General features: G+C 42.0%; 1 long non-coding RNA gene and 1 pseudogene across 3 annotated transcripts in view; one reads left to right on the top strand and one right to left on the bottom strand.

The window, feature by feature from the left end:
* The window catches only part of LOC144245554 (uncharacterized), a 28,524-nt gene that overhangs the window by 9,740 nt on the left and 5,189 nt on the right, over window positions 1-13,595 (bottom strand). For all 3 annotated transcript variants that reach the window (XR_013339294.1, XR_013339293.1, XR_013339292.1), the window contains exon 4: window positions 7,777-7,888. This is a non-coding gene — a long non-coding RNA (uncharacterized LOC144245554). The remainder of the gene's footprint in view (window positions 1-7,776; window positions 7,889-13,595) is intronic.
* On the top strand, window positions 9,248-13,541 carry LOC144245435 (large ribosomal subunit protein eL32 pseudogene; annotated as a pseudogene).

Raw genomic sequence — 13,595 nt, 5'->3', positions numbered from 1 at the left:
GAGAGAGTGAGCAGGGGAAGGTCAGAGAGCGAGGGAGACACAGAAACAGGCTCCAGGCTCTGAGCTGTCAGCACAGAGCCCGACACGGGGCTCGAACCCACGAACCGCGAGATCATGACCTGAGCCAAAGTCGGACGCCTAACCAAATGAGCCACCCAGGCTCCACTGATTGGAATTTATGGAAAGGAAATATAAGCATCTATACTATCAGGCAGCTGAAAGGTAGACAGGGAGGTGGGGGAGGTTTGTTACAGCAGTTAGCATACCCTGAATTATAGAGTATGCAAGAGCCCAGAGAAAGAATGCATGAGGCTCACTCTGAATGTGTTAGCTCTGGCTGCCTTTCTGATCACCTTTCCTTTAACTTCCCCAACTGCTTGCTCCCTAACAACTGACCCTGCGCTGAGGAAAGATGAGGGAAAACACATCGGGCCATTAGAAGTAGCATGTTGGTATGCTTTGGAAATGTCTCTGTGAAGATAGGAAAAAACTTACATTCCTTTTTTCTTTTTTTAAGAGAGAGAGAGAGTACATAACACAGCAGGAAAGGGGTAGAGGGAGAAGGAGAGAGAGAATCTTAAGCAGGCTCCATGCCCAGCACAAAGCCTGACATGGAGCTTGAGATCATGACCTGAGTCCGACCAAGAGCTGGACACTTAACCAGTTAAGCCATCCAGGTGCCCTGATAACTCACACTCTTGAGGAAAGAAATGCTATCCTAACCAACAAATGTTTATTGGACACATTCCTTAAAGAAATCATTTTGCTAGGTGCTGGGAATACAAAGGTTCACCTCTACCTTGGAATTAAAACAAAAAAGTTGTCCTATAAGCTTGCAAACTGGGGAAACATGATTTAAAATATAGTTGGGTAATGAAAAAGGGCATGCTTTACAGTTACACAGACCAGAGTTGAAACACTAGATATGGCACTCATTAAAATTAGGGAAAGTTGCTTAATCACTTCCTGCCTCAGTAGTCTCATCTTTGAAGTGGGATAAAACCTGCTAACCTGAGTAAAGTTTTTTGGTTTTTTGTGGGGTTTTTTTTTTACTTTTTTTGGAAATAATCTTCAACTTAGAGAAGAGTTGCAAGAATTCACAACTACCTTTTCCCCAACTCCCCTTAACATCAATGATTTGCATAACTATCATATAATTATCAAAACTAGGAAATTAACATTGATACAGAACCACTAGCTAAATGACAGACTTTCTTAGAATTTCTACGTTTTTTTCACTAATGTCATTTCTCTGTTCCAGGATCCAATCCCGGGAGCTACAGGTAGATCCTTCATTTAGTTATCAAATCTCCTTAGTTACCTTTGGTCCAACACATTTCCTTTGTATTCCTTGCACTTCATGACCTCACCACTTTGGAAGAGTGCTTGTAATATATTTTTCTAGAATGTCTCTCTCAATTTTAGTTTGTCTAGTGTTTTCTCCTGATTGGACAAAGGTTACAGATCCAAGGGGAAAAAAATAGCACACAGGTGAATTGCATTATTTCAGGAGGTACATTGTATCGACATGACTTATTACTGGTGTAATCACTGGGACTTACTACTGGAGACCACTTGGTGAAGGGGTATCTGAAAGATTTCCCCAGGGGTGCCTGGGTGGCTTAGTCGGTTAAGCGTCCGACTTTCGCTTAGGTCATGATCTCGCGGTTCGTGGGTTCGAGCCCCGCGTCGGGCTCTGTGCTGACTGCCAGCTCAGAGCCTGGAGCCTGTTTCAGTCTGTGACTCCCTCTCTCTCTGACCCTCCCCTGCTCACGCTGTCTCTCTCTCTCTCTCCTAGAAATAAATAAAACATTTAAAAAATTTTTAAAAAAAGAAAGATTTCCCCACAGTAAAATTACTATTTTCCCCATTCAAATAGAAGTGAGTCATCCTTACATATTCTTTGCTAAGGTGTATAATCAGAACATTTTCCCATCTAAAAAAAATCAGGTTGTTTGTTTTATTACTTAGTTTTAGGAGTTCTTTATATATTCTGTAGATAAGAACATTATCAGATAGTGATGTGAAAGTATTTTTTCCAAGTCTATGGCTTATCTTTTCATTGTCCTAAGAGTATCTTTTACAGACCAAGTATTTTTAATTTTAACAAACTGGAATTCATCAAAATTTTTTCTTTTATGGACAATGCTTTTGGTGTCATGCTTTGTCAAATCAGGCAAGTTTTCTCCTAGAGGTTTTATAGCTTTGGGTTTTATACCTAGGTCTAGAATTCATTTTGAATTAATTTTTGTAAAAGGTATGAGATAAATGTCTAGATTAGTTTTTTTTTACAGGTGGACATTCAAATCTTCCAGCACCACTTGTTGAAGGGACAATTCTTTCTACATTGACTTGCCATTGCAACTTTATAAAAGAAAAAAAAGGCAGTGATTTTCTATTTCTGAACTCTCTCCTGTTGCATTTATCTGTGCTCTAAACTTTCACCAACGCCATTTTGTCTAGTCTACTGTAGCCTTATAGTAAGTCATGAAATAAGGTAACATGAGACTTCTAATTTTGTTTTCATTTTACAAAACTGTTTTAGCTATTCCAGCTCTGTCCCTTCTCTGTATAATTTCAGGATCAGCTTGTTGAGATCAGAAAAGAAGCATAGGAGTGCCTGGGTGGCTCATTTGGTTAGGCGTCCAACTCTTGAGTTTGGCTTGGGTCATGGAGATCAAGCCCCAAGAGGGATTCTCTTTCTCCTTCTCTCTCTCTCTGTCCTTCTCCTGTGCTCTCTCTCTCTCTCCCTCTTTCTCTCTCTCTCTCTCTCAAAATAAATAAATAAACTTAAAAAAAGAAAGAAAGAAAAGAAACATATACTTGAGTCTTATTTTTTAACCAATCTGATCATCTGTCTTTTAATTAGTGTTTAGATCATTCACATGTAAAATGGATTAAAATCTACCTTCTTACTAGCTCTTTTCTATTTGTTCCAACATTTCTTTGTCTCTTCTATTTCTCTGTCTAGTGTCAGGTTCACTAATATTTCTTTTTAATTTTTTTTTAATTTTTATTTATTTCTAGGAGAGAGAGAGATGGACAGCGTGAACAGGGGAGGGTCAGAGAGAGAGGGAGTCACAGACTCCGAAACAGGCTCCAGGCTCTGAGCTGGCAGTCAGCACAGAGCCCGATGCGGGGCTCGAACCCACGATCCGCGAGATCATGACCTAAGCGAAAGTCGGACGCTTAACCGACTAAGCCACCCAGGCGCTCCAGGTTCACTAATATTTCTTAGGACTCTATTTGATCACTTCTGTAGATGTCATTTATATCAGTTTTTAAAAATGTTTACTGGATGCCCTAGGTTTACAGTATGCATCTTTTTTTAAAATTTTTAATGTTTATTTAATTTTGAGACAGTGTGTTAGCAGGGGAGGGGCAGGGAGAGGGAGACACAGCATCCAAAGTAGGCTCCAGGCTCTGAGCTGTCAGCACAGAGTTCGGTGCAGGGCTTGAACCCACGAGCAGCAAGATCATAACCTGAGCCAAAGTTGGATACTTAACCATCTGACCCACCCAGGAACCTCAGGATGCATCTTTTTTTAAATGAGAATCTACCTGCAAATGTATTATACCACTTTACTTGTAGTATAAGAAACTTCTAACAGCGTATCATCAGTGCTTTTCAACCTGCCTGACATGAGAATCACCAGAGGCAATGTGGAAAAAAATACCAAAGCCCAAGCTTAACTGAAAATAAATTTAATCAGAATCTAGGGTGGCGTTAAGGGTTGGAGGGAGTGCAAAGAATCGTATTTTTCAGAGCTTCCTAGGAGATTCTAAATAAGCCGTCAGAATGGGTCACCAATCCCTAAAGATCATGAGTTACCACTTAGTACTTATGGGTGATGTATAGCCTGGGGATGAGTTTGATTATGTCTGTCATTGAAAAGGCAAAGTACCTGAGCAGTGGTTATATCTGGTAGCAGTACCAGTGACTGAGCACCTATTGTCCTCATACATTTATGTCAACTGCCCACCCCTGCAGGCTTTTGTGATTTCTAGTTTAGACCATAACCATTAGAAGACATTGAGCTATGGTATAAGGAGGGTGTAAAAACATGTTTATGGAAATGGGTAACAGAAATCAATTTCTTACAGGTTTGATAGAACATGTCTCAGTCCAATCTATCAAGGAAGTACCAAGCAGAGTAATTTACTTCTCACCCTGAAACTCTTCAATTTTTATAGATGATAGTGCCAACAATCTAAGGGTCTGAATGTGATTTAAGACCATGAATATTCTTCTAAGAACAAAAATATCAGTGAAATCACTATCACTAAATCTGCCATTTCCATAAGCAGTTTGATAGCATAAGTCCTACAATAACTCCAAAATTTAGAGGTTTAGCCTTTGTCAGAACACTAGGGAATAAGCTATCTTTAAAAATACCCAGTTTTTCATAGAAAAAGTACTAGAAGCAGCATTTATTGCATTTTTTTTTACTCTCTTATATTAAAGGTTAGGAAACTGAGGGGCACTGGGGTGGCTCAGTTGGTTAAGCTTTTGACTTCAGCTCAGGTCATGATCTCGTGGTTTGTGAGTTCGAGCCCCGTGCGGGCTCTGTGCTGACAGCTCAGATCCTGGAGACTGCTTCAGATTCTCTGTCTTCCTCTCTCTCTGCATCTCCCTGCTCTGTCTGTCTGGGTCTGTCTCTGTCTCTCTCTCCTTCTGTCTCTCTCAAAAATCTACAATCATTAAAAAAGAAACAAACAAACAAACAAATAAATAAATGTCAGGAAATCTAGGCTCAGAGATGTGCTTTGTTCAAGGTCACACAACTAGCCAAGACCACACAGCCAGCGGGAAGATTCTGATCTCATAAAGTTTCATTCTACAATGTTTCCATGCTCTCGTAAACTAAGCCTTCAGAACTGTTAGAACAGTTACTCTGGATAGCCCCAAGAGCAGAGAACAGAGTGGGGAAATGGTAACCTTTATATAAAATCTGAATATAGGTTTGGTTCATTTCAAGTCAGTTCCCAAATTGCTCTTATTAGAAACCATGAAAATATTCATATACAACAGAAAATATTCATATGTAACATGTTACATTTTTATTCTGGCCATGCCAAATTGATTGACTTTTCCAAGTGGTCAATAAAGTTACTTTGAGAGGATCCATTTCCATAGTCTAGCTTGAAGATTACAAAAATCCTAACTGTGGTCGGTTAGGACTATGTATAACAGTGAATAATTGAAAATACAAATGTTTAGTACTCTCTTTTGGGAATATCTGACTCCAGCATTGGTGTCTATTGGGTCTATTCCAGGATTGGTATGAAGCCCCACAGTGTCAGGGACTCATGCTCCATCTAGCCTGTTACTATACTGAGCATTGTCTTCATTTCTAGGACCACTTCATGCTCTCAGATGGCTGCTTCAGGCCCTTCCATTACATCCACATTCTAGTAATAAAAGGAGGAAAGGGGAAAAGAAGGGCACTCTCTCCTCAGGGACACATCCCTACTGGTGCATACATCTCTTCTATTTTACACATTAACAAAAATTTTGTTACATGCGAATCCTTCTTGCAAAGGAAGACGAGAAATGTTTTGATTTCATATGGCCCAACCAAAAATTGGGAGTGCAATTATTATTTAAGGGAAAATAGATACTGGGAGCAAGTAGTAGCCTCTAGCATAACTTGTGAGATAATCTTTTGTTTGATATATATCAATGAAAAACAACATTCTCAATTATCTGGAAAGCAAGATTTTTTTTAATGACCATGCTAGGAGTTAATGGTGATGTTCTTTATTGTTTTATTTTTATTTATTTGGTTTTTTTTTTAGAGAGAGAGAGAGCATGCGTGCCAACTCGGGAGGAGCAGGGGGAGAGAAAGAGAGAATATGAAGCAGGCTCCATGCCCAGCACAGAACCCAACGCAGGGCTCGACACAGGGCTCGATCTCACAAATGAGAGGCTATGACCTGAGCCTAAATCAAGAGTTGGACGCTTAACCAACTGAGCCACCCAGGAGTCCTGGTGATGTTCCTTTTTGGAACAGGATGGTGTTAAGTGTTTAGTGAGATTTTTTTTTCTAGGCTCCCTGACTTGTAATCAAGATTCAAAATCAGAACAAAAAGAGATGAGTACCTGCATTGTTATTTCTGAGAAACGCTTGTCTTGAAGACAGTCATTGAGAGACATCATTTCAGAAGAAAGTGACCTACTCCACTGTATCGGCTTCCCAGGTCTGCTGCAACAAATTCTGGGCTGTTTAAAACACAAAAGTTTATTCCCTGACAGCTCTGGAGGCCTGAGTCTGAAATCAATATCACTGGGCTAAAATCAAGATGTCAGCAGGGTCTCACTCTCTCTGGAGGTTCTAAGGGGACAATCCATTCCTGGCCTCTTCTGGCTTCTAGTGGCTGTGGACAATCTCTTGCCTTGTGACCACATGCTCCAATCTCTGCTTCTATCTTCACATTGTCTTCTCTCCCATCTGTGTGACCTCCTTCCACTTCCCTCTTCCAAGGACACTTGTGACTGTATTTAGGACCTACTCACATCATCCAGGATCACCCTCTTATCTCAAGATCCTTCATTTAACCACCTCTACAGTGATCTCTTTTCCTTATAAAATAACATTTATAGAGTCCAGGGATTAGAACCTAATCTCTTTGGATAGCCATTATTCAGTGGGAAACATCCATCCAAAAGAAAATGTGAAGATGATTGGAGGGGGAAAAAAAAGAGTCATCACCTTTTGGTGGAGTCATCACCCCTTCTTATAAGGAGAAGCCATTTGGTGCCTCTCTTTTCTGTCATCAGAAGGAGAGCTTCTTCCCCTCCTCTCTCTCCTAGAAATAAATAAAACATTAAAAAAAAAAAAGAAGAAGGAGAGCTTCTTCGGGGCGCCTGGGTGGCTTAGTCGGTTAAGCGTCAGACTTTCGCTTAGGTCATGATCTCGCGGTTCGTGGGTGCGAGCCCCGCGTCGGGCTCTGTGCTGACTGCCAGCTCGGAGCCTGGAGCCTGTTTCAGAGTCTGTGACTCCCTCTCTCTCTGCCCCTCCCCTGCTCACGCTGTCTCTCTCTCTCTCCTAGAAATAAATAAAACATTAAAAAAAAAAAAGAAGAAGGAGAGCTTCTTCGGGGCGCCTGGGTGGCTTAGTCGGTTAAGCGTCAGACTTTCGCTTAGGTCATGATCTCGCGGTTCGTGGGTGCGAGCCCCGCGTCGGGCTCTGTGCTGACTGCCAGCTCGGAGCCTGGAGCCTGTTTCAGAGTCTGTGACTCCCTCTCTCTCTGCCCCTCCCCTGCTCACGCTGTCTCTCTCTCTCTCCTAGAAATAAATAAAACATTAAAAAAAAAAAACATTTAAAAAAAAAAAAAGAAGAAGGAGAGCTTCTTCCCCTCCTGAAAACGAAGGGAGGAAGATGGCAAGAGGATCATTCATTGGTGGATTCATAGGTTCCCCAGAAAGGGGAACTCTGACTCCACTCCCTGGTTACATACATGTCTATGCTAGCCAGTGGATCTGCTCACCGGTCCCTGTGATCCAGACGGAAGGGAATGAACTGAGGAGACAACGCAGGGTGGAGGGTGTTCGGACAGAGAGGGGCCACTCCCCTCCCCTGCACTGTTCCCATGGTTCTACTTCCCAAAATGCACAGAAAAGTAACCCCCGCACACCTGCAAGTCAGTGAGGCTGCGATCTTCAGTCTGGCTGGGGACTGCTAATGCAGCGGCCAAACAGGCAGGTGTGTTAACACAGTGGCGAGAAATGCAACCAGTGGGGTTCATTTGGAATCAAATATTGCAACATATTACCTACATCCCGGGAAGCGGCTTGGGATGAGACGCCATCAGAAGAGCATGTTGGAGCCCCCACTCCTCCACATTGAGTTCATAGACAAAGAGCTAGAAGAACAGCATCAACCACCTGTGGGGAGATAAGTAAAGACATCAGATCAAAGAAGGAACTTGGCCCATCTTATTCCTTTTTCTCTCCCCCTCAATATCAGCGGAGCCAGGACGAGGAGGTAGGGAGAAGGGGTGTGTGAAAGCTGATCCCAGCCAGGCACCTCCAATACCAGCCATCAGAACCTCCTAGCATGGCCAGTGCTGGGGGAGAGGATGAAAAGAGACTTAGATCTGACAAAAGGTTACATTTTCAGATAGACAGAACTGAGTCTTAAAAACTGAAGGTGTTTTAATTATAGAAAATGACCAAAAAAAACCCCTAAAGAATCAGGCTGAAGTGTCCTTAAAAGCCCCTGTGACCCAGTGGGAGGGGACTGCATTAGAGCACAGGTAAAAGCAGTGACTTGGAAAAATTGAAATGCTCTGTGTTTTTACCGCCACGTGAAACTGAAACTTCCCAATAAACCCATTTTGTCCTTTCATCAAAATCACACTAGAGCATCAGCCTCTGCAAATTTGAGTGATGCCTTGTCTACCTAATCCCCCCCTTTTTTTTTACCCTGGAAGCAGGGATACCATTATACAAAGCAGGTGATTTCCAAATTCCAGTCATTTAAGTGTTGCCTACATGACTTTCGCCACATTGTTACATCATCAAACACTCTTGTTTCCTATATAGTTTTCCTTTGAATTTACTCACTTTTTAAATTAAACATTTTTAAAAGAAAAACTATACCTCAAGTATAATTGGAAAAATAGTAGTAGATGCCATAAGCAAGCACCACAAAGACAAAGAAGGATGCCCTCAAATACCATGGCCTGAAACTGAACTTCAGCCTTTGTTAAAAAAGGAAGATTAGCTAAGATGACAGGTGTTAAAGCCATATTAGGATCACATGGAGACTTTCTTCTTGATGTAATTAGGAGTGAAAGAATTGCCAAGGGAATAACTTTCTCATGGGGTAATCCAAAGTTATCCAATGCTGTGGCTGAGCAATAAAGTATGAAATGCCAGAACCTCAAAGGAGAGGAAGGCTATTCCAGAATATAAAGATACCACTAGTACATACCTGCCTCCACCATCTTGCTAGCAGCTTTTATAACTACTTGGGAATTTACTTTGGAAGATGAGGTGTTAAAAGATGTTCTACAATTTTGGAGCATGAAATGCTACAAATGTGTCCATTAGGATTCTTTCCTTGCATGTGACAGCAAAGAATTTATTGGCTCATATAACTGGGAGGTCAGGTTCAAATACTTCCACCAGAGCTGTATTGGGGGAGCTCAGATAATGTCTTCAGGATGTTTTTCTCTGTCTTCCCCCCTCTGTCTCTCTCCCCCCCGCCCCTCTCTTTCTGTTTCCCCTTATCTGTCGTACATGTGCTTTCCAAAGAGAGCAAGAGAGCTGTCAGCAGCGCAGACCTCTATCTCCCAGCTCAGCAAACCCAGCAGAAAGTCAGTGCTAATAGCTGTAGCAGCTAGGTCCCAGAGAAGATGCTGATAGGGCCAGATGCTGACTCCGTTTCTGTGCCCATCTTTGAATCAATCCCCATAGCCAGCAGGCTGGACACATTCTGGCCAAGCTGGAGTCACACTCCCCCTTCCTATGATAAAGGAGGGGCAGGAGAAGAGAGGGGACTAGGAAAGAGGAAAAATGGAGACCATCACCCAAAGGACAAGGGATGTGTTTCCCACAAGAAGAAAAGGGAAAGAATGCCGGACAGACAAAAATAACAGGTGTTCACAACAAACCCCTTCTCTGTGCCAGTCATATGCAAGTGGAAAAGAATTCAAACATATGGTAGCTGTCCTTCTCTGCCTGACTTATTTCACTCAGCATAACGCCCTCAAGTTCCATCCATGTTGCTACACATGGCCAGATTTCGTTCTTTCTCATTGCCATGTAGTATTCCATTGTATAGATGAACCACATCTTCTTGATCCATTCGTCAGTTGACGGACAGATAGCATATGTTTGCACGTATAGGAGGATTAGGAGGAACTTAACGGAGGACCCTGGGGGAGAAGAAGGGGAAAAATAGTGGGGGAGAGGGAGGGAGGCAAACCATGAGAGACTCCTGAATGCTGAGAACAAATTGAGGACTCATGGGTGGGGGGGAGGGGGGAGATGGGCATGGAGGAGGGCACTTGTGGGGATGAGCACTGGGTGTTACATGGAAACCAACTTGACAATAAACTATTTAAAAACTAAAAAAAATTTTAAAAAGAAAAGAACTCAAGAGGTTACTTAATGATAACAACGTTTAAAAATACAAGGANGGGAAAGGGAGAGAGGCAAACCATGAGAGACTCTGAATGCTGAGAAACAAACTGAGGACTGATGGACGTGGTGGGGAAGGGGGAGATGGGCATGGAGGAGAGCACTTGTGGGGATGAGCACTGGGTGTTATATGGAAACCAATTTGACAATAAACTATTTGTAAAATAAATAAATAAATAAATATAAAATAAAATACAAAAACAAAAAAAAAATACAAGGAGTAAATGTATGTTGAATGGTTACTGTCACCAGGGAAGTGGACCCTGTCAATGCCAATCCCAACTGCAACAGTGAGTGCCTGCACCTTATTGCCTAGAGCTTTCTCTGAACACAGAAGCCCACTTAACCTGCCCTTCAGGAATTATACCCTACCCCATGCTCCTCTGGCCCCGCCCAGCAGCTCTTAGACCTGGTCTGATGGTGGAAGGTGGATAAATACCCCAGCTCGCCACCCTTGAGTAGGATAATTCTGTGGTGTTCTGTTTCCCGAGTTCCCTGGAGGGACTGAGCTCCAGTTGTGCACTAATTGATAGAATCCTTTACAGCTTCCTTCCCTTCTCTGTCTCACTTATTGGTGTTTACTGGGATGACCTCATAAATAAACGATGTGTATCTGAATCCTTGTCCTAGGGTCTGCTTCTGGGAAACCAAACTATGGCAGCCAGACAGGCACTTTGGTCAGCTATTTATTGGTATTACCTCTCATCATTTTCACAACAATCATATAAAGTAGACACTACTATTATGCTCTGCTATCTTATACACGAAGAAATGGAGTCCTTGGTCAAGGTCACACAGCTAGGAAACAGCAAAGCCAGGATTCAAAAGCAGGTGGATTCCAACACACACTTAATGGCTATTCTATTTTACCTGACACTTTATAATATCTCTATAAATGTCCAGCTTCCAGGATCACTATAAGTGAGCTAGAGAATTATAGAATCTGAAAAGAAAATGTGAGTTGAAGAGTCATGGGTCTTAAACATAGTAAGTGCTCATTAATGAGTTGGAATAACTCATTAATAAATTAAGGGTTGAAATAACAGGTGACAGTTTTTAGTTTATAGGAAGTTATTAGTGTTGTTCTTTTCTGCCATCCTTGAAAAAGAGAAGCTGCCTCTTCTCAGAAATAAATCTCTAGTATAAAGTTTCCTGAGGTGCCTGGGTGGCTTAGTTGGTTAAGCATCCAACTCTTGATTTTAGCTTGGGTTGGGATCTCATGGTTTGTGAGATCGAGCCCCATGGGGTCTCTGTGCTGACAGCGTGGAGCCTGCTGGAGATTCTCTCTCTCTGCCCCTCCCCTGCTCTCTCTCCCCCTCTCAAAGTAAATGAATAAGCAAAACAAAACAAAATAAAATAAGTAAATAATAAATAAAATGTTCCTAAACTCAATGTCAATGATAGTCTTTCTTAGATTATGGCAAATTAATCATCTTCAGGGTAGGAGAAAAACTGGGCTCAACTGAGTTCTATTTCATCTTGGAAGAATAAAATATGTTAGTCTTTTAGAAAAAATATGACTTTAAAATATACATACACTTATCTTAGACAGCTTAGATACAGGTTTGCCTAAGGGAAAGGACTTAAGCAAAGTTTCATTTACCTTTCCCATTTTATATGTCCATGATTGTATATGAAAACAAAATTTCCATTATTTTAGGTAGCACGTACATAAAAGTACATAATGAAATGTCACTGAAATAATTGTCTAGCTTCCTGATTTAGTGGAATGAGCATTAAGTTAAGAGTCAGAAAGCTGAGTTGTATAGGCTAATTATTCACCTTCTCTGTGCTCTAGTAGTGTTTTCTACAAGTTGGGTGTTTGGGTTTGGGGATCACTGGCATCCTTCTAGCCCTCAAATTTTCTGAGGTGCAAGAAGACATATTTGTTCACTTCCAGCCTCATTTAAAAAGTAAATTAAGAAGGGTCAGAGAATCACTCAGTCTCTTATTTGTCTGTTTATCATATATAAACATCCACTCCGCATGTTATAAATGACACAGAGGAAGTCTTTCTGTTCCCAGAGCACAACCAAAATTTCTAGACTGTGCCCTCAGTATGGGAAATGCCTCTTGGATTTACTTCTTGACTCACAAATTTTTTCTTTAACCTATGGTTGCCTGTGGGTAAAAACTTCAGTGGACATTTAATGTTACATGACAAGAAGCTGTTTTCACAACACATTTTCATATTGTTGGTCAGTTTTGATTTTGTTTAAAAACACAGAACATAATGAACACTGAATAATTGTTTGCAGGCAAGGGAATGGAAGGACTCACAGAGAGTATGAGAAACCTCATATCTGAGCCAAGTCAAGTCAGAAATTGAGGATATCTGAGGGGGTTAGAAAACCCCCCACATTTATGGCCTAAGCCTACTTGCTCAATTAATGAAGCCTGAATCTACATCTAAGTTTCCAGTTGTGCCTTCCAAATAACTTCAAGTTATTAAGTCAAACCAGATGGCTCTCTCTTCCTCAGGCAGCGCTGGAGTGACAGCCATCTCCACCTCGGCCGTACAGCTGCCCTCAGACCTCTGGTGAAGCCCAAGATAATTAAAAAGAGAATCAAGGGACTCCTGGATGGCTCCTTTGGTTAAGCGTCCAAATCTTGGTTTCACCTCAGGTCATGATCTCATGGTTTTGTGGGTTCGAGCCCCGCATCGGGCTCTGCTCTGACAGCGCTGAGCTTGTTTGGAATTCTCTCTCTCCCTCTCTCTCTCTCTGCCCCTCTCCCCACTCATGCTGTTTCTGCCTCTTTCAAAATAAATAAATAAGCTTGAGAGACAGAGAGAGAGAGAGACAGAGAGAGAGAGAGAACACCAAGGGGGGCACCTGGGTGGTTCAGTCAATTAAGCGTCAGAGTTTGGCTCAGCTCATGATCTCATGGTTTGTGGGTTCAAGCCCACATTGGGCTCTGCACGGACAGTGCGGAGTCTGCTTGGAATTCTCTTTCTCCCTCTCTCTCTACCCTTCCCCCACTTGCATCATTTCTCTGTGTCTCTCTCTCAAAAAAAATAAAAATAAAAAGATGACCAAGAAGTTCTTCTGGCACCAGTCAAACCAATATGTCAAAATTAAGCAGAACTGGCGGAAACCCAGAGGCATTGACAATAGGGTGCACAGAAGATTCCAGGGCCAGATCTTGACGGCCAATGCTGGTTACGGGAGCAACAAGAAAACAAAGCGCATGCTGGCTGGTGGCTTCCAGAAGTTCCTAGTCCACAAGGTCAAGGAGCTTGAAGTGCTGTATGTGCGACAAATCTTACTGTGCAGAGATTGCTCACAAGGTCTCCTCTAAGAACCGCAAAGCCACTGTGGAAAGAGCAGCGCAGCTGGCCATCAGAGCCACCCATCCTGAAGCCGGGCTGCGCAGCGAAGAAAATGAATAGACAGGATATGTGCATGTCATATTTGTATTAATCGAGCCATAAAACTAAAAAGAA

The sequence above is a fragment of the Crocuta crocuta genome, unplaced genomic scaffold (genome assembly GCF_008692635.1).
Source record: "Crocuta crocuta isolate KB4526 unplaced genomic scaffold, BGI_CrCroc_1.0 scaffold299, whole genome shotgun sequence".
Lineage (NCBI taxonomy): Eukaryota > Metazoa > Chordata > Mammalia > Carnivora > Hyaenidae > Crocuta > Crocuta crocuta.
This window is presented reverse-complemented; position numbering and strand designations above follow the sequence as displayed.